The sequence below is a fragment of the Ovis canadensis genome, chromosome 11 (assembly GCF_042477335.2).
Source record: "Ovis canadensis isolate MfBH-ARS-UI-01 breed Bighorn chromosome 11, ARS-UI_OviCan_v2, whole genome shotgun sequence".
In the NCBI taxonomy this organism is placed as follows: Eukaryota; Metazoa; Chordata; class Mammalia; order Artiodactyla; family Bovidae; genus Ovis; species Ovis canadensis.
The window spans coordinates 40,814,776-40,835,000 of NC_091255.1; the positions used below are offsets into that span (position 1 = coordinate 40,814,776).

The 20,225-nt window shown below is 45.2% G+C and overlaps 1 long non-coding RNA gene across 1 annotated transcript in view; it reads right to left on the minus strand.

The window, feature by feature from the left end:
* Window positions 1-486: 486 nt before the first annotated feature.
* The window catches only part of LOC138414987 (uncharacterized), a 67,464-nt gene continuing 47,725 nt past the window's right edge, over window positions 487-20,225 (minus strand). Inside the window, exon 4 of the long non-coding RNA XR_011247037.1 lies at window positions 487-1,712. This is a non-coding gene — a long non-coding RNA (uncharacterized lncRNA). The remainder of the gene's footprint in view (window positions 1,713-20,225) is intronic.

Below are 20,225 nucleotides of genomic sequence, written 5' to 3' on the forward strand. Positions count from 1 at the left end.
AAGAATTCCTCAATAGCTGTGCCAGCGTCTTGCTGAGGGGGAGGACAGCCTGTTTTAGCTGCCAGCCCCAGAGGGGCAAGGCCTTCTTTCTGCTGAGATATTTATGATGGGTCTTTAGTGCAAGCTGGGGGCCAGAGTAGGAACAGGGGCTGCCAGCTATATCACCCACGTGACCGCCTACAACTTACTAAATATCTCTGAGTGAGACTGATCACTTCCATCCATCCCAGAAGTAGGAGAGAGAACTGAGGAACTAAGTCCTGGGGCAAGTTCTTTCCCAGTGCATGCAACAGGTATGCATTAAGCACCTACTGTATACCGGCCTCGATGCTGAGTGCTGAGAACACAGAGGCAAAAAGGATTTCTTCCCCTCATGGTGCACCCCGCCCAAGTTCTGGTGGCACATGAAGATCTCAGTCTGAGCATCCTGGATGGTGGTATTGGCATCTAATTAAGGAAAATTTTAAATTTGGCTTGCACAGGATATTTAGTGTTAAGAGAGGCTTTATTCTAAAAAGACTGCTGGAATGATTAACTGAAAAAAGTCCCCTAAAAAATCTGAACGGATAATAATTGCAGTTGAGATAAATGTATACCAGATCCTTGAGAACTGAGTTTTTGTTGACTTGTTTCTCCTAGCAGAAACCTGCCAACAATAAATCAGGATACTCCTAATGGTCATACTGTCTCTGATTTAAAGCCTCCTTTGTCTTTAGGAAGGTGGAGGTCATGGGCCTCCCTTCCTGCCAAACCAGGAAATCGAGAGGCTGGAGCAGGACCTTCAGGAATCAGACTTGGGTTGATCCCCCCACCTACCCAGTAATTTACTTAGAGTCTCCAAGATTCCATTTCTTCATTTTTAAGGAGGGTGTAAGGATTGCTTTGGCCTCACGTGTCAGGTGCTCTGTAAAATCAGCGAACCGATGCCTGTGAACATCTTGGCCCAAAGTTGCCTCACAGTAGGTGCTCAAAAAGTGGCTCTCCACTGCTCAGCAGCAGCTTCTAACTTTCTTCCAATGGAAATACTGCCACCTGCCCTGTAGGTGTTGTGAGCAGATGATTTGAAATAAGGTCTCTGCTGGGCTGACTACTGGGCTCTGCCCGAGGGGGGACATTTGTGGATGACAGCAGGTCTCAGAAGGAGGCTGGACATGTCACCAAGTATCTATCCAGGGACCAGCTGAAGGAGGTGCATTTACCTGCACCAGGAAGTCTGTAGGTTCTCTGGGGGAGGTTACCCAACGAACCGACAAAACACAGTCGACGACAAAGAGGCTGTGTCGCTCCCTGCGGTCGCCAGAAGAGAGGAACAGAGGGTTAACTGGTGTCCAGCAATAAAGACTTTTAGTGGCCATCATGGAGAAGGCGATGGCACCCCACTCCAGTACTCTTGCCTGGAAAATCCATGGACAGAGGAGCCTGGTAGGCTGCAGTCCCTGGGGTCGCTAAGAGTCGGGCACAACTGAACGACTTCACTTTCACTTTTCACTTTCATGCATTGGAGAAGGAAATGGCAACCCACTCCAGTGTTCTTGCCTGGAGAATCCCAGGGGCAGGGAAGTCTGGTGGGCTGCCATCTATGGGGTCACACAGAGTCGGGCACGACTGAAGCGACGCAGCAGCAGCAGCAGCAGCAGCAGCAGCGACAGTGGCCATCATCTTTTCTTCCTCCCTTGTTCCACGCTCAGAAGATAGCCTTGCAGAGGAAGGAACTGTGGGAATAGAGAAAAGGTCAGCATCCTCTTCTGCCATTAAAGCCTGTAACTAGGCTATGAAGAGCCCCCAGTCACCTATAGATGGCTTCTCTGGTGGCTCAGTGGTAGAGAATCCACCTGCCAATGCAGGAGATGCAGGAGATGAGGGTTTGATCCCTGGGTGGTGAAGATGCCCTGGAGGAGGGAACGGCAACCCACTCCAGTGATCTTACTTGGGAGAATCCCATGGACAGAAGAGCCTGGCTGGCTGGAGTCCAGAAGGTCACAAAGAGTCGAACATGAGTGAGCATTCATGCACACACCTACAGATAGACAAACCTGGGGAACAGCAGACTATAGCCTGGAGAATCCCAGGGACAAGGGAGCCTGGTAGGCTGCCATCTATGGGGTCACACAGAGTCGGACACGACTGAAGTGACTTAGCAGTAGCAGCAGTAGCAGTAATAATGTACATAAAGTGCCCAGTCCAGAGCCCGGCTCTTAGTAAGGACTGAGCAATGGGGTCTTCTTTTCACCTTGATTTTTCTCATCATTCTTCTAAGAACTATAACAGTTTTCAAGGGAAACGGTGGAAAAGGGAAAGAGATGCTGTTGGCTTCTTTGATCCGATTGACTAGGCCGACACCATAACTTTCTCAGCAGCTCTTCAAGGGTCATCTCATGCATCTTTCCTTCCTTTCAGCATTGTCTGGTCCACAGTAAGGAAGTACTTGTTAAACGTCATTGATGCAGGTTTTGGAGGAGGTTCACAAGCTGAAATCTACATAAAGGTTTTATTCTGTTCAGCAGTGTCGTGTTACTGGAATTAAACTTCTGCTAAGTTTTGCCAAATTGTCTCCCAGAGACAGTTTCAATTTATCTCCTTTCTGGCATTGAATGTGGAGAAGGAAGTGGCAGCCCACTCCAGTACTCTTGCCTGGAAAATCCCATGGACAGAGGAGCCTCATAGGCTACAGTCCATGCAGTAGCAGAGTCGGACATGACTGAGCAATTTCACTTGGCATTGAATGATGCTATTAAAAAAGGAGCCTCTTTAGCAGGTGAAACAAGGTCTATTACTGTGTAATTTTGCATTTCTTTGTTATTAGGAAGAAAGAATGCTTTCCTTATTAGAGTTTCCATCAAGAATAAGTAAACAGGGCTTCTCTGGTGGCTCAGTGGTAAAGAATCCACCTGCCAATGCAGGAGACACGGGTTCAATCCCTGGTCTGGGAGGATCCCACATGCCTTGGAGCAACTAAGCTCTAGAGCCAGGGCACCACTACTGAGGCCACTTGCCGCAGCTACTAAAGCTCACATGCCCTAGAGCCCGTTCTCCACAAGAGGAGCCACTGTAATGAGAAAACTGAGAGCCACAATTAAAGAACAGTCCCTGTACACCAGCACTTATAGAGAACCCTGCGAAACATCAAACACCCAGCACAGCTAAAAAGAAATTTTTTTTGAAAAGATTAAATAAACAAATTTGGGTCAGGCTATAGCTCAGATCTTAGCAGGAAGTAAGCTTAAGGTGGTCCATTACAAGAATTAATAGCAGATTCTTTGGGGTGAAAAACCACCTCCTCTATAGTGACAGAAGTACTTGGAATGACATTGCAAATAAGATGCTGATTTTCCTTAGTGTGGGGTACTCTTCCATCCTCCTGGACCTCCAAATGCCCAGTGATGGAGCTGGAACCCTACAGAACTCAGCTTCCTCCCATCATTGCCCGCCTCCCACTTCCTGGCCACCCTACCCCCTTTTTAGACGTTAATCTATTCAATCTTACAGATGCTAAGGTCGCTCACCTTCCACCCACACATCTGGTGAGAGGAGTGTTTCCCTGACTGGCTTGCATATTACCAGCATCTGTCAACCCTATTTAGGCTTTAATTGCTCTTGGGGCATTTGCAGGAAAAGCCTGCCTTGGGATCCACACACTCATATGAAAACAGTGCGAGGCACTCCCAAGCTGGAGTGTGCATTTGGAAAAAGTGGTTAAAGTTGACTTTTTATTATTTATTGCTGAGCTGTGGAGTCATCATAAAATCAGCGTCCAGCTGAGGCTCCCTTTAGTCCTGTTCAGCCAGCTGTCCCCCTGGTGGAGCATGTGGTGCCTGGTGGGGCGGACACATCTGAAGAAATCAGAAAAAAAAAAAATATAAGGGAGGCTACCAAGCCCCCTCTGGAGGCCACTGATTCATTTTATGATGCAAACACCTGTCTTGTTTAGTATTAGCTGCCTGCGACTGTTGCACTTAAAAACAAAAGCATCATTTGCCACACCTCCAGGTGCAAAGGCACTGAAAGGATCTGAATACAGCACCAGAGACAGAACAGCTATCAGTTACTGAAGACTGACTTCGATGCCCAGCGGGTGGAAAAATAGAGATTCTTCCCAGAGACGGGTGGGTTGTGGGCACCAGTCTTTAATTCCTCCCACCCACCAAATAAATGATCCAGACAAACAGGCACCATGAAATCTCTTCACTGGCAGATGGCACAAAGCTCCCCAGAAAGTGCCTGGTCAGGCTGATGGGGGGATTCAGTGCAGGCAAAGCTTCGGAGTCTGCGTTAATGGGTGGGAAGGCGGTGGATGAGTTTCAATGAGGTGAAGTGTCTGGTAATGAAATAAGGCAGAAAGAATCCACTCGTGGCAGGCAGATGGACTCCGGGTATTGGTTACAGCCTGAGAAAGCGGTCTGGCAGTATCAGGCTGGGGTTTTAGAAATGATCTACAATGCGCCGTAGGGACTATCGTGAAAATATTGGCCGACATCAAGATGAGTATTGGCAGCAAGGTGGAGAATCTTATTCTGCCCTTAAGAGCTACAATGCTGTGGGCAGCTGTATTTGCACCATTTCCACGAAGACCTCACTCTCCAGTGATGTGAATAACTCTTGTCTTGAGTCAGCAAGCAGTAACTTTACATCTGTGCCTCTTTCTGAACTACATTGTAACCAACCCTTCTCAATCAGCAGAGGGTAGAAGTCAGCTCCCCTCCCCACAGTCTGGACACAGAGCTGACCTTTTCCCCTCTTTGTTTCCAAGGATTGTCTGGGTCTTGGCTAGAAGGTCTCCGGGTACCAGATCCTCCCTGCCCTGTGCCTACGGAAGTAACACTGTAGCAGGAGAAGTTTCCTAGTGGACATCACTTCCTCCATTGCCTCTTGCCCCCTTCCTATTGGGACCTCAAATTTCAAAGCCATATGACTTCAGGTGGGCTTGATCCACCCTCAGCACTCAGGTGGCTCCTAATTGGCTTAATGCAATCCCCTCATCCAGTTCTGGCTGCTGTATTTGGTTCAGTGATGAACAACTCATTTTAGGCCAAGGAACTGAAAGGAACAATTGCTAGGACCATCTGGGAAAGAACGTTCTTTTGTTTTCCTCAAAGGGGTTGCAATCCACGGTTTTCCCCATAAGAGGGGAGCCAACCTCTGAGGGAAGATGACTTGGTAAAAAGCAAAGAGAAGTGAGAGATAAATAGAAGCTGGAATCTAGATGACATTGCTGAGCTGCTGGATCAGTCAGTACCTGAAGTCCACATACCACCAGGCTTTTGGTTTTTTATGTTGAAGCATATGAAATTGCCAGTACCTATCATCCTAAGACACAAGGCAGCAAGCACATCCCAAGAAATTCTCTGAGATGAGACTCCTAACCTTTCGTATCCACATCAGCTCTTCACTATGCACCTTGACCTTTCAAATAGCTACACAGCTAGGGTCCTTGACCTTCACTTAGCCCGGCAACTTAGCACAGTACAGCAGCACACTGTGTATTAATTTTGCTTCAACACTGCATTTTCCACACTTGCGTTTCAAAACCAACAATGGTGCTTTAGGGCTTTCTGTGTCAAGGATAAACACATTTGCCTGGCCTTCCTCCAATAAGCTTTTCTAATCTTATTTTCCACAACTCCCAAATAGAAGAACCCTCCATTCCACTCAAACTAGACTTCATTCTGACCATAGGCCATGCCACATCCTGCCATGAGCCTATAATTAATGTTCTTTCTGTTTATACCTCTTTGTCTGTCTGTGTGTATGTCTCTCGCATCCCCGTTCCAGTATATTTAAGGCTATCTTGAAGGTAGCTTACATTTAGTGAGTCCTTTAATCAGATCTTTATTTCCAGTGGATTCCTATTACTCTTGAAATTTGTGCCACACAATCAAAAATTGATTAGATATTTATGGCTTCACACCTACAAACCCTGCCTTCTAAAGTTACTTGGACCATAGACTATATCTGTTTCATAAACTTTCTAGGCAGCACAATTCCATGCACACGGAAGGAACAAAGGCATAAATGTTGAATGACTGACACTTTCCAGACAAACATTTAGGCCATTCAATTTAGCACTAGATGCAAATGAGACCAGAAGCCTATCGATGAGGGCTTATCCAAGCTTATGTTCTGAACTTGAGACTTCTGCATATTTTTTAGCAAAGATCATTTATCTGACATCAGCTCTAACATACTGTCCTATGTTCAAACAAACCTATGGGTTTCAGCCCAGACAATGAGAAGGAAGCACTGATGCTTTAATACAAATGCTGCTTAAGAACCCTTGCAGGGTGCAGTCTCTGGTCTCATTTCCTGGGTCGAGGACAGGACTGAACCAAGGCCTTTTGCAGCCTGGCTTCTGTTTCATGCCGACTGAAGGCAAACCCTCGGTGGAGAGACAACTTCCTTTGAATCCCACAAGGCATCTTGGACACTGAACAGACTTACAAACTCACTGAACGAGTGAAGCGTCCACGGACCCAGAAACACCAAACCTATGTTTTTCTTAAAATAAACAAACATAAAGCATTTAGACGAGAAAGTTCTCAGGGGCAAACCACAGTTGGATTTTAGCAGATCTGAAAACACTTGAAAAATAGTCAAAAGACTTCTTGCTAATCCCCAAGACATTTGCAAAATGGCTCAACCTTTTTGTGACCTCTTGGCTATTCCAGAGCTCCATGGATGCACCTGTCCATCCTCAGACAATCCCCGCAGCCACACAACACATGTAAACAAATCAAGGAAACCTAAGGGTGGAAAATGGACAGCCCAGGTGGGTACTGGGAACAGCTATTAATTGTAAATACCCTTATTTATCTTTTTCCACCATCAGGGTTGACGGTGAACAGATACTTTTCTGTCTTACACTTTGTATTCTCAAAAGAATGAAGAGTAATTCATCCATTGGTAGTCTGCTTTAGAGTTCCATAAACCTCAAGTTGCCAGAAGGTTTGCTTCTTTCTTGAAATCTCTTCAGATCCCACTGGCTCTTCTTCTGCATCATAATTCTTTGAATATCTGAAATCTGAAATGTTGAAGTCTTCTCTTTTAAAGGGCTTAAGTCACCATAATTGTCTTTCTCCCAGTTATAATTTTCTAACATTGTCATCTTTTTTTTTTTCAGTTTCCTCTATTGCTCCTTGGAAGGAAAGCTATGACAAACCTAGAGAGTATATTTAAAAAGAGACATCAATTTGCTCACAAAGGTCCATATAGTCAAAGCTGTGGTTTTTCCAGTAGTCACGTATGGATGTGAGAGTTGGACATGGAGAAGGCCAAGCCCCCAAGAACTGATGCTTTTGAACTGTAGTGCTGGATAAGACTCTTGAACTTCCTTTGGACTGCAAGAAGATCAAACCAGTCAATCCTAAGGAAATCAACTCTGAATATTCATTGGAAGGACTGATGCTGAAGCTGAAACTCCAATATTTTGGCCACCTGATGCAAACAGCCAACTCATTGGAAAAGATCCTGATGCTGGGAAAAATTGAGGGCAGGAGGAGAAAAGGGTGACAGAGGATGAGATGGTTGGATGGCATCACTGACTCAATGGAAATGAGTTTGAGCAAACTCCAGGAGATAGTGAAGGACGCAGGAGCATGGGGTACTGCAGTCCGTGGGTTCCAAAGAGTAGTGCGGGAGTGAGTAACAGACCGATGAACAACGGCAACCTCTAGTTTTCTTTCCTGAGGGGCTTCCTTTGCGATAGAAAGCAAATTCAATCCGCTAACACCGATTTCCCTCTGAGTTTCAACTTTAGGGGGTTTCTGAGCAATACTTCCCAAGGTAACTCTTGGAGCCCACCCTTTCTCTGCAGCTTGGGAGAATTCTGAATCTCTTTCCTTCATTCAGCCATCCTTGGTAAGACTCTGCTAAGACAATCTTATTAATTGAAACATCTGAAAGTAGGTTGAATTTTAGTTTAACTGGAATATTCTGTGTAATCCACAGAAATAAGGCAACTGGGAAACTTGCCTTTTATTTGGCACCTTTTTTATAGCTCCTAGATCTCATTTAAAAAAATGGTGGCAGGATAAAGCAATGGAGGTTTTAAATCAAATGAAAGCTGAATGTGGACGTGGCCAAGGTTTCTTGCCTATCGCTAACTTCCATGAATAAGAGAGAAGAAAATTTCCTTCACTCTGTTAAACAGAATATTATGCTGGAAAACTATTAATTTTAGGTGCTGAAAATCAGGTATTTCCTGTAACATACACTAGTCTATACTTTTTTTTTTTTTCCCCACACAACTGTTATTCTTTCGATTACAAAAGTCACACAAGTTCATTCTGGAAACATTTTTTTAAAAAGAAGCAAAAGGAAGAAAATTTAAAATCACTCAAACCTCATTACATGGAGAAATGGAATGAATAAATATCTAGTAATTTAATGATAAATCACGTGTATAATTGTCTAGTATTTTACCTCTGTTTTTTTCTCATATTCTTTCTTTCTTGAAAAAACTAAAAATTGAAATCATATGAGACATTATGCTTTATAACTTACTTTTTCCATGTTAGAAGTTATCCCTAAATAGGATCTTTTTCTGGTTAAGATGTAGGGTTATATTCTAGTCTGCATAATTTTTTTTTCTACCATAAAAAACATCCTTGGATCAAAATATTTATGCCTAGAACATGTCTTTCCTTATGAGGCATTTCTGGAAGAGAAATTGCTGGGTCAAAGAAGAAGCAAAATTGTAAGGCCTTTGAGTACGTATTGCCAAACTGCCTTCCAGAAAGATTAAATCATTTTGCACACCCACCAGCAAGGTATAGCTGTTTCCTCATATAAATTTTGGATATTTTAATTAAAAATCCTGATAGCTACAAAATAATAGCTCATTATTTTTATTTGGTTATTAATGAGCTTAAATATTTTTATATAAAATACTGCCATTATATCCATATTATATTACATCCCAGTAAGATGTAATTTAAAATTAGCTAATTTAATTTTTATATAATAATTATAGCAACTCCTTGTTTTCTTTCATATGTTGAATATTTTCAACGTATAACAACAAGGTCCTTCTGTATAGCACAGAGAACTATATTTGGTTTTCTATGGTAAACCATAATGGAAAAGAATATTAAAAAAAAGAGTATGTATGTCTAACTGAATCACTTTGCTGTACAGCAGAAATTAACACAACAGTATAAATCAACTATCTTTAATTTTTTATTTAAAAAATTTTTTTTAATTAAAAAAAGAAAAAATGTTCCTTTCAATCTAATAGCAGCTGGGTTAGTAAACAAATCACAGGTTGCTGGGTAAGAACAAAGCATCTCTTTCTGTTTAATCAGAGGCTGTTTGCCCTGTAACAGTCTCCTGCACAGAGGTTCATGCCCAAGATGGGTTTGGACTAGGCTGCTCCTGAGTTCTCTCTCATACCTGACATTCCTCTTCCTTTTTCACTCTCAGAAGAAAAGCACCCGTGGTCCAGCAGGATGAGGCTCAGCGTGGAGGAGCGTGGAGTCAGGTGGCCCTGCAAGCCGGGCTGTGACAAAATGACTGCTCATCTGTTTGGTTCTACTCTGTGTGTCCACATGCCTGCCAAGTCCCTGCCACGTGGGGCACAACCACCATCTTCCTTCCTGTAAAGCTTGTATCTTTAAGGCACGTGGAACCTATAGCCAGAAACTGGGTTCTTGTACCAGGGCTTGCGGCTTTCCTCTGGCTGTAACAAAGAGCCACCGTGCGTGTGTGCCAAGTCTCTTCAGTCACGTCTGACTCTCTGCGAGCCCACGAACTATAGCTTGCCAAGCTCTTTGGTCCATGGGATTCTCCAGCCAAGAGTACTGGAGTGGAGTGCCACTTCCTTCTCCAGGGGACCTTCCCAGCCCAGGGATTGAACCCATGTCTCTTACATGTGTCTCCTGCATTGGCAGGAGGGTTCTTTACCACTAACGTCACTTGGGAAGCCCAACGAAGAGCTGCCAATTAGCTTCAAACAACGGACATTAAATCTCTCTCAGTTCTGAAGGCTAGAAGTTCTCCATCAAGGTGTCATTGGGGCCATGCTCCTCTCGGGACCCCGAGTAGGCTCCTTGCTCACCTCTTCCCAGCAGTCAGTGGTGGTTGCAGCTCCTTGCATCACCGACCAGGGCTCTTGACTTTCCCCCAATCAATAGAAATAAAATGAAGACCACACAGGGCTTCCCTGGTGGCTCAGATGGTAAAGAATCCACCTGCCATGTGGGAGACCCGGGTTCAATCCCTGAGTTGGGAAGATACCCTAGAGAAGGGAATGGTTACCCAATCCAGTATTCTTGCCTGGAGAATTCCACAGACAGAGGAGCCTGTCAGGCTGCAGTTCATGGGCTCACAAAGAGTTGGATATGACTGAAAACCTTTCAATTCACAAAGGCCAGACAAAGCTTTACTGGGCCTCTGCTGCAGCAGGAGGGTGTGAGAACAAACAACAGGTTCCTTTCTTGCTCCTGGATGGAGGTGGAGGTGGGGCAGGAGGGGTGAGCTTGTTTCTTATATGGGGTGAGGGTAGGTAGGGGTGAGTCCAGGGGTTGGGCCAGGGAGGTGGCTTAGATGGCTGGCCCACCCTTCTGGTATGCTGGGTGCAGGGGACATGCTCAGCACCCTGCTTTTGTTCCCCACACCCTGATTTTGCTCCAGGCTCTTCAAAATTGACTTTGGGTATTTTGGTCTCTTTGCATCTTTGCTCCAGAATTTGCCCCAAATGTGCATGCACACAGCTCCTTATAGTCCCTTACAGTTTCTCCGTATTTTGTTGCTGGAGGAGAGGTGTGTCCAGGTGCAGGCATGGCAGCACTGCAGTACAGGGTTCTGGGTCCCAGCCTGTGTCACTTGGCGCTCTTTGCCTGCAGCTCCATCACTCCCGCCTCCGACTGCATCATCACAGGGCATTCTCTCCCTGCATCTTCTCCTCCCTTGTCTCCTGTCCTGGATCATGAGCACCTAATGTCAGGGTCCCTCTCATATTTATTTCTCTAGCCCCAGATGCACCCAGTAGTCCATACACAGAGGGAGTGCTTGGAATGCATCATGAAAGGACGTGTATCAACTCTATGGCTTCTCTTTAGAGCCCAAGTCTTGAATTCGGGATATTTTATTGTCAGCTCTTCCTCTGAATACCCCTCATGTACCAAATATACTCCCCCAAGTGGAATTTCTCCAGGATTTTCTTCTCCGCTTTCCTTTATTCTTGCTATGTTCCCTTCTCGAGTTTGTCCTGTTACTTATTTTCACTCCAGGCTCCTCAAACACTGCAGTTGGATTGTTTTGGTCTTTTTGTGTGGGTCATCTCGTAATTCTACCTTCCTTGGCTCAATCCTTCCATTGATCTCAGAGCTATATATATAACTTCCCACCACAGCAAATAGAAACTTTGCTTAAACTCTAAAGCCAATATGTCTAAAACGACACCTCTGCCTCCCCTGGTCCCATGCTTCTTGCTTTCTGATGTCCCCAGCACAAATTAGAAGCAGCACCTATTGGCCAATAATTCTAGAGACCTGGGCCATGTCATGTGTGTGGGTCCATGCTGGAGCGGCGTTTCTCACCCCTTGTTTTCCGTGCATTTCTGCCATCGCTCCACACAAGATCTTGGGGTCTTTCACCCATCCTTGTGGCGGTGTCCTGACAGGTCTTCCTCGCTTCCGGTCTCCTGCTCAGCTAACCATCTTTCTGCAGAATGGTCTTGAGAGAAGGATTGATTGGCACAATTCTCTTGGTTGAAAGCCCCTCCTCTTGCATTCAAGGTCTCCTCCTTTCGGGATGGGAATGGATATTGGCTGGGAGCCTGGGAAGTGGAGTGACGCTGCAGTTTGTTCAGCTTGATTTGCTGGGTTCGACAGACCCTGATCAGCTTCTCAGGGATTGCCCTTTGTCATCACAGTCCTCAGGCCCCAGGTCCCCAAGTTTATCAGGAGGTGCCAGAGCTTGGCCGGCCATGCCTACGAGAGAGAGGTCATCGTCTTGACCTCATGATTATTGTGCAAGCTCACGAAGGGCAAAGATCAACTCCTTTGTTGAGCTGCGTTTACTTCTCAGCTGTTTCAGTGCAACATGGGGCCTCAGGGGCCTCTGAGGAAATCCTTCTCAAAGAACTGGTGTGAGGAGGATAAGTAAACAGCAGAGGCCCCTAGGCTGAAGCAGCAGAGCTGGGCGGGTCTCTGGGGCTACAGACACTGCCAGGAGCTTGGCTGAAGAAGTGCCTGGTCTGTGATTGATGGATGTAGTGTGCATCTGGGCTTCTAACCAGAAGGGCCGCTCCTCACCTTGCGGAATGTAGAATCAAAGGTTCCCACTGCTCCGTGAGGCCAGGGCTTTCCCAGGACAGGGCAGTCTTGTGTGCTACTTACTGAATGGGAGATTTTCTCTTGCCCTGGGGATCTGCTTTGGACCCGGCGGGATGTGTCCAGGGAAGACCATGGATGTCCTGGTTGTGAGTTCCTGGTCACCGAGGCATCCGACCACCAGTGTGGACCAGGCCCCTCCCCCTTCTCCATTGCTCACAGTTTTCAGGTGTTTGGGGGCTGTTCTCAAGGCCCTCACCCCCAGCCTCTGTTCAGCAGAGCTATAAAAGCAGAGACCCTTTCATCTCTTCGCCAGCAACAACCCTCCCTGCTCTCTTGATCGTCAGGCAAACTCGCCTCTGAACTCGGTCCAAACTGTCTGTCTCCTCAGGGTTCCACGTCTCCTTGACCGAGATCAGCCTCCAGGTGTGGTGGGTGATCAGCACGGAGGAAGGAGCTCTGTACACTGCAATTAGAGCAGCAATAACAAACAGCAGTGCTAATAAGAACAAGAGCCTGGTGCTGACAGAGCACCTGGGCTTCAGCAAACACGGGGAAGATGCTCTTTCAGCCCCAGGAGCCCAGCTTCATTCTCTTTATTGTAACACTTCCGGTTCTTCCTCTCATTCCAACAGTGATCTGTGTTCACTGTGCGAAGTGTGCAAAACCCAGGAAGACAGAAATAATTCAAGATATGCTACCCATACTCCTGCCTCGAAGAGGTAACCGCTGTTAATATGTGGGTGTTTTTGGTCCAGATTTGTTTGATACACACACTCTGAAGTTCACATATGTAAATACGTTGCTAGAGGCAGGTTTCATGCTGTGCATGAAACTGTGCGGCACCAAAGGTCAAATGTGGGAAGAGGGAAGGATAAATTAAGAGATTGAGATAAACATACACACTCTGCTATATATAAAATAGATAACCAGAAAGGAGATAACCAAAAGGACCTATTGTATAGCACAGGGAACTCTATTCAATATTCTGTAATAACCTATATGGGAAAAGAATCGGAAAACGAATAAATATATGTATCAGTTCAGTTCAGTTCAGTCGCTCAGTCGTGTCTGACTCTTTGCAACCCCATGAACTGCAGCACACCAGGCCTCCCTGTCCATCACCAACTCCCAGAGTTCACTCAAACTCACGTCCATCGAGTCAGTGATGCCATCCAGCCATCTCATCCTCTGTCGTCCCCTTCTCCTCCTGTCCCCAATCCCTCCCAGCATCAGAGTCTTTTCCAATGAGTCAACTTTTCGCGTGAGGTGGTCAAAGTACTGGAGTATGTATAGGCATGACTGAATCCCTTCGCTACACACCCGAAATGAATACAACATGTTACATCGGCTTTATACTTCAATAAAAAAATTAATTGAACAGTTAAATTTAAAAAATAAATAAATAAAATTGTGTGTCCTCTTTTTTCCTTAACGTGCTAGCACACTGACTTTTCCAGGTCTGAGATCATCTACTGCAATGTATCTTTTAATTGTTTTATAGAAATAAATATTTGATGATGTGTTTAGCCATTTTCTTATAATTGAGTCTATGGGTGGTTTCAGAGCTGTGTGGTTATGAAAATACAACAGAGTAAGGGACAGGATGCATAAGGTGACCTGAAGAAACCATCTAGAGAAGATCTGATGGAAATTTACTTCCCACGTTCTGTGTTCTTACTCGCCAGAAAAATGGGGATTGTTCGGTATGGAGCCAGTCAGGGGGGGCAAGAGGAATAGCTCTTTGAGTGGGAAAGGAGGTTTGGAACAACTTTTCATGTTATGTCTTAATTCCTTGGCAGGATAGATAGGGTTGTCCTGGAGATGGAATGAGAGAAGGGACACAGCCAGAAGCATTAGTGGTCTTGCCCACCTGGCCCTGGGAAGTCAGGAAGAAGACTCACTTGCATCTCAAAGGTTAAGTGGAGTCACTATCCCAGGGTGAACGACCCATGCCCCACTCCCTGGGAGATAAACCAACATGGTAAGCAAATTACCTTCACGGGCGCAAAAATGTTCTTTGGAGGAAGAGAATGTCGCAGGTCAAAACTCTTGCAAAATATATGTATTAAAAAAAAATAGCTGCTTCTGTTTTACTTATCTTTTTTTAGCTGGATTAGAAAAATCCAAGCCCTCCTCAGGATCTGGGATGGGGATTAACTCAAAAGGCACGTGAGGGATCTTTGGGATGAAAATGCCCTAAAACTGACTGTGGTGATGGTTACACCTATCAGAAATGTTGCTAAGAAATCATAAACTTGTACACTTGAAATGGGTGGATTTTATGATAGGTAACATACACTTCCAATAAAATGATTTAAAAAAATAAAATTTGGGACTTCCCTGGTGGTCCAATGGTTAAGACTCCACACTTCCACTGCAGGGGACACAAACTGAGTCCCTGGTCAGAGGACTAAGATTCTGCATGCCTGGAGGTGCAGTCAAAAAAAAAAAAAAAACATTAATAGCCCTACCCCAAAAAATAAAGTCTAGTGTGAAACCAAGACAAGAGACTTTTTAAAGGGCTGACTAGGAATAGATTCAGAGAGGGCAATGGCAACCCACTCCAGTACTTTTGCCTGGAAAATCCCATGGGCAGAGGAGCCTGGTGGGCTGCAGTCCATGGGGTTGCAAAGAATCGGACACGACTGAGTGACTTCACTTTCACTTTTCACTTTCATGCATTGGAGAAGGCCATGGCAGAATCCCAGGGATGGCGGAGCCTGGTGGGCTGCCGTCTGTGGGGTCGCACAGAGTCAGACACGACTGAAGCGACTTAGCCACAGCAGGAATAGATTGAGAAACTTCATGGGAAGCAAGATGGCGGGATGCACGGTGAACATGGTCCCATGTGGCTCCAAGAAGCAGAGGCTATACCACAGCCAACCCAATACAGCAGCAGAGAGGCCCTCGGATTTGCTTTTATCCGCTCTGTCATTCCTAGCAGCCGTCTTCCAACTTCGTCCAGAGAGTCATTGAATCTCCAGGTAGAAAGACTGCCTGTCTGGAATTAGAAAAGGCTTTGACCTTCACTGGCTGTGTGACTTTGGGTAAATCATTTCACCTTCTGCGGACTCGGGTGCCACATGTGGAGAATGAAGGATGATGTCTGGCTCTCGAAGGCCTGTTGAGTTGTAACATTCCTCTAATGCCATGATTCATGCTTTATAAATGGTTATAAACAAATCCTAGAGCCAATTTTCTAGTTTCTCCTGTGCCCAAGGACAAACATAAATCATATTTAACTGGTGAGAACTCTAGCTAACTCACAGGCATAGCACAAGATTAAATGAAATAATAGACCTGAAAAGAATTTGATAAAGAAAAAAAAAACACCTAAAACTTGACGGGGATGTACACTATGACCACAGGACATCACTCTGCTTCCTTCTCGAATCAGCCTTTGGTACGAGTCGGAGGACAATGGAGAAGCGATTGTCATTTGCTGCCCTTGGGCTGAATTTCTAATCTGTTGGTTTGACTTAATCTTTAAAAGGGAAGTTCTGTCCAAAAACAGTGGCATTTATAATATCCTCATTGCAAAATAGGAGGAAATGCCAACAAAGAGAAGTATCTTAGTAGAGCATTTTCAAAGGGCAAGGAATTCTGGAGTGCAAACGGATGGTGAAGACAAGTGGTCTTGTCACGGTGTTTCTGCTCTTTCATGAACCAGCAAACCAGGTGACAACAGAACAGACCTCAGACACCTCGTGTGTCAAGGAAACCCTCCGAAAATGGACATGAGTTGGCCAGACATGTGGTTCTCAGAGCTGGTTTTCACACTGACAATGGGAAGGAGCACTGATCGTTGTTGTTCAGCTGCTAAATCACGTCGGACTCTTGGACTGCAGCGCACCAGGCTCCCCTGTCCTTCACTGTCTCCTGGAGTTTACTCAGATTCATGTCCACTGAGTCATGATGCTATCTATCCATCTTATCCTCTACCACCCCCTTCTCCTTTTGCCTTCAGTCTTTCCCAGCACTGATGGACATCAGTAAAGATGGGATCCAGGTCTCACCATCCAACATGAGATGCAATGAGTCATCTATTGGAGCTCTGTAAATATACATAAATTGATTCGATTTTTTAAATATTTTAAATTATTTATCTTTAAGATTTTTTTTTTTTGGTGCGCACCATTTTTAAAGTCTTTATTGAATCAGATACAATATTGCTGATGTTTGATGTTTCGGTTTTTTTGGCCACTAGGCATGTGGAATCTTAGCTCCCTGATCGAACTTCTGGACGGTGACTTCTTAACCACTGGCCCACCAGGGAAGTCCCAATGCATTAGATTTTAATACCACTCTGAAATAACAGTTGGACCCTCCAACGTATATTGTTGACAATCGGCCAGTTGCCAAGTCTTTGCTTTGTGCTACCTGGACAGAGCCTGAGAACAGCCCTTCCCCCTCCACCCCCACCCTGAGGAGCACTGGCTCTTGTTTGCACAATACAGCTCGACATCTCACTATAACAGCCTTTCTGGCAACTTCCCCACAGCCCTTCGTTGGAGGAGAGCTGGCAGGGTAGCCCAGAATATTACTGAAATGTTAACCTCAAAACATGGAATTTAGTTCCAGGTGGGGTGGGTTTCTTGGGGGGACAAGTGAGTCTGAAAGGCAAAAACGAAATCAGTGCATCCCCTTTCTCCACTCTTCTGCCTCTTCCCCTGGGGTCTATGAGTGGAGATGTTTTCCAGATTCAGAATGATTCCATGGCACAGTCAGCTGTTGCAACACATTGGTTCATGGTGACTCATCCCTTTATCCACACTCTTACCCACACATTCCTCTCATCATTTCTTCCTCCAGTCATCCATGTCCCTCCATATTTTCTGACACTTATTGTCACAAACACTTGTTGATTGCCTTTCCATATCCAGATCTATTAATAAATTTGTTTCCAATGATGTAAAAATGAATGAGATGTGATTTTTTCTTCCAAGACACTCACTAAAGGCAAACAGAAATAGAAACCCAGACTTGTAGCCTAGTGGGTTAAGGGGTTTCATGGAGGGTTGTGGTGAGTGATTTGAAGCCTGGATTTATTAGTCCTGCTCTGAGACCCTCATAGCTGTCCATATCAGGTGAAAATTTTAATTTTCTTGACCATTGAATGAAGTGATTATTTTAGCATCATTGCACACAACAGCTTTTCTCTCTCACAGCATTTGGCTTTAGAAGGAAAATGCAGTTTTGATGAGTTCTAAGCATATACATGGGCTTTCCAGGTGGCCCACTGGTAAAGAACCTGCCTGCCAAGCAGGAGACACAGGTTCTATCCCTGGGTCGGGAAGGCTCCCTGGAGAAGGGAACGACAACCCACTCCAATATTCTTGCCTGGGGAATCCTATGGACAAAGGAGCCTGGAGGACCATAGTCCGTGGTATTGCAACACGACTGAGCACACACGCAGTTCATAAAGAAACTTGATTTTCCAAGGTGCCTGTCAATGTGGTCCTCCTCTCTTCCTCAGAAGTTCTGTCTGTCCGGGTAATTTTGATCATCTGGTGTGAAGGACTGTGGATAGGTGCCTTTTCCTGCAGGTAGCATCTGTGTTCTTAAGAGACTGGGACCCAAAGTGCATGTTTCCAGCGACACTGGAGTTTTATCTCACACTCAGCCTGGCCAGTGGACTCACAATCGTGGTGGAAAAGATCCAAGTTCTATTTGTTTGTGACTTTCACATTTGTCAATTATTTAGGAGATATTGTCTGAAAAGCTCAGCAAAAGGATCCAGCTATGAGAGGGTTTTTTAGTTTTGTTTGCCTTTTTTCATCAAGAAACCACTAGGGACTTCCCTGGCGGTCCAGTGGTGATGACTTAGCACTCCAGTGCAGAGGGTGCAGGCTCAATCCCCAGTTGGGGAGCTGAGATCCCACATGTCACATGTGGTACAGCCAAAAATAAACAAAGAAAAAGAAACCCCTGGTGTTGTCCTTAACAAGGAACCATGTGTTCACTCCTTGGCTCAATCCCACTTTCCCCATTTAGCCCTGTAATGAATGTTCTTCAGGTACCTGACACGTGCCTGCACTGAGCCAAGCTGCGAACACATTCAACCAACTCCTGGGTGGTGCAGCAAGAGGAATGCTGATCTCTGCGTTCATCTGGAGTTCTGTTTGCTTGATCCCATCCCCTTTCTCCCTGCCTTTCCTACTCCCATCATTTTCATCAGCACTCCAGGCATACAAGGGGCTCCCCAAAGGCATCTTCATCGATTGAGTCTCTTCTCTAATCGGATCAATCACTAATCACTCTGCCTTTAGGAGTTTCCCTGCAGGGGCCCTAAATAATGTAGGGATTCAGGTTGCTCTAAAAGCAGCTTAGTAGCACCCAACTGTGCAGCTGCAACACCTCCTGAAAATTTACAAAGTATTCATGTTTTCCAGCCTGATTCATCCCTGTCCCCAGGCGAGTGAAGAGTGCAGTCCAGGACCAGAGAGGAGCAGGGGAAAATGGAAGCTTACCTTCTCCTCTGACAGTCAGATTTGATAGACTTGATGCGCTCCATTGCTTTTTCCCTGAGTGACTGAATGCAGGACATGGAAGCTGCCTCAGAGTTCCCCCAGAAGAGGCCCCTGAAGAAAGTTGGAGAGAGGGGACAAGGGAGGGGACAACTAGGTCCTAGGATGTGTCAGGTGTGTGGTCAGTAGATTGAGAGTCCTGAACTCCAAGGGCAGACATTGAGTTTCTGCCTTTGGTTTTGTGTGACCGTGAGTAGCTAAGCCTCACTCTCCTCTGCTCCAGAAAGGCTGCTGGGCTCACAGGCACCACGCTGAAATGATGCTCCTGAGGCTGGACAGAATCTTTGGAAGGTATAAACACGAAAATTATCATGGAGCCACGCTTTTTCCCAGCCCTTCTGCACCTTGAACCCACTCAAAATGCAAAGTGTTCTAAACTGTAAGACAATTGCAGAAAATTTCAACAGTTAGCAATTTAATTTTTTGATGAGGAATGTTTGAAGCACATTGTAAAATATGTAATTACTTCCACTATTATTGTTACTGTTGTTGTTTATGATCCCTCACTTTGCTGAGTCCCTTTGCTGGGAACCTAATGGCTCAGATGGTAAAGAATTTGCCTGTAATGCAGGAGACCCATGTTTGATCCCTGGGTCGGGAAGATTCCCTGGAGAAAGGAGTGGCTAAACACTCCAATACTCTTGTCTCCTCCTCCTCCAAGGACAGAAAAGCCTGGTGGGCTACAGTCTGTGGGGTCAGACAAGACTGAACAGCTACCACTTTCAAGTACATACTCAGGTTGCTCAATAGATATACTAGAATTTTTTTTATTTTTTAAAATCCTTTATTATTGAAATTCCTATATAAAATGTTAATGTCAGTCTGAAACCCCCTGCTAATTCTTTTTTGCCCCATGTAAACTGTTTTCATAAAGCATTAATTGACAACTGATTTTTTAGATACATAGCTGATTTGTTATCGTAGAGTTGCATGCATGCCTGTGCACTAAGTCACTTCAGTCATGCCTGACTGTTTGTGACCCTGTAGACTGTAGGCCGCCAGGCTCCTCTGTCCATGGGATTTTCCAGGCAAGAACACTGGAGTGGGTAGACATTCCCTTCTCCAGGGGATCTTCCCAGTCCAGGGATCAAACCCACATCTCTGAGAGCTGATAGAGTCTTTTTTCTTTATTAATGCATTTTTAATAGCAATAAATATTCCCCAACCCTGTTCTAACCATACAACTAAATATTCTTTACCTCATATTCTACACTACCCCCTTTCCTGGGCAGGTGGATGGGAGGGAATCAAGCCATCCATAAACCAAGTAACCAAAGCCCAGGGAAGTCCTCCTTCTCTGGGTGACTGGAGGTGATGAGCTCTGAGGGACTGACTTGTTGGAACTAAAAAGCACACAAGACTCAGAAACACACCCCAGAATGCAAATCTAGTAATTTACAAAGACAGACTGTTGTCACAAAGGCTGAAA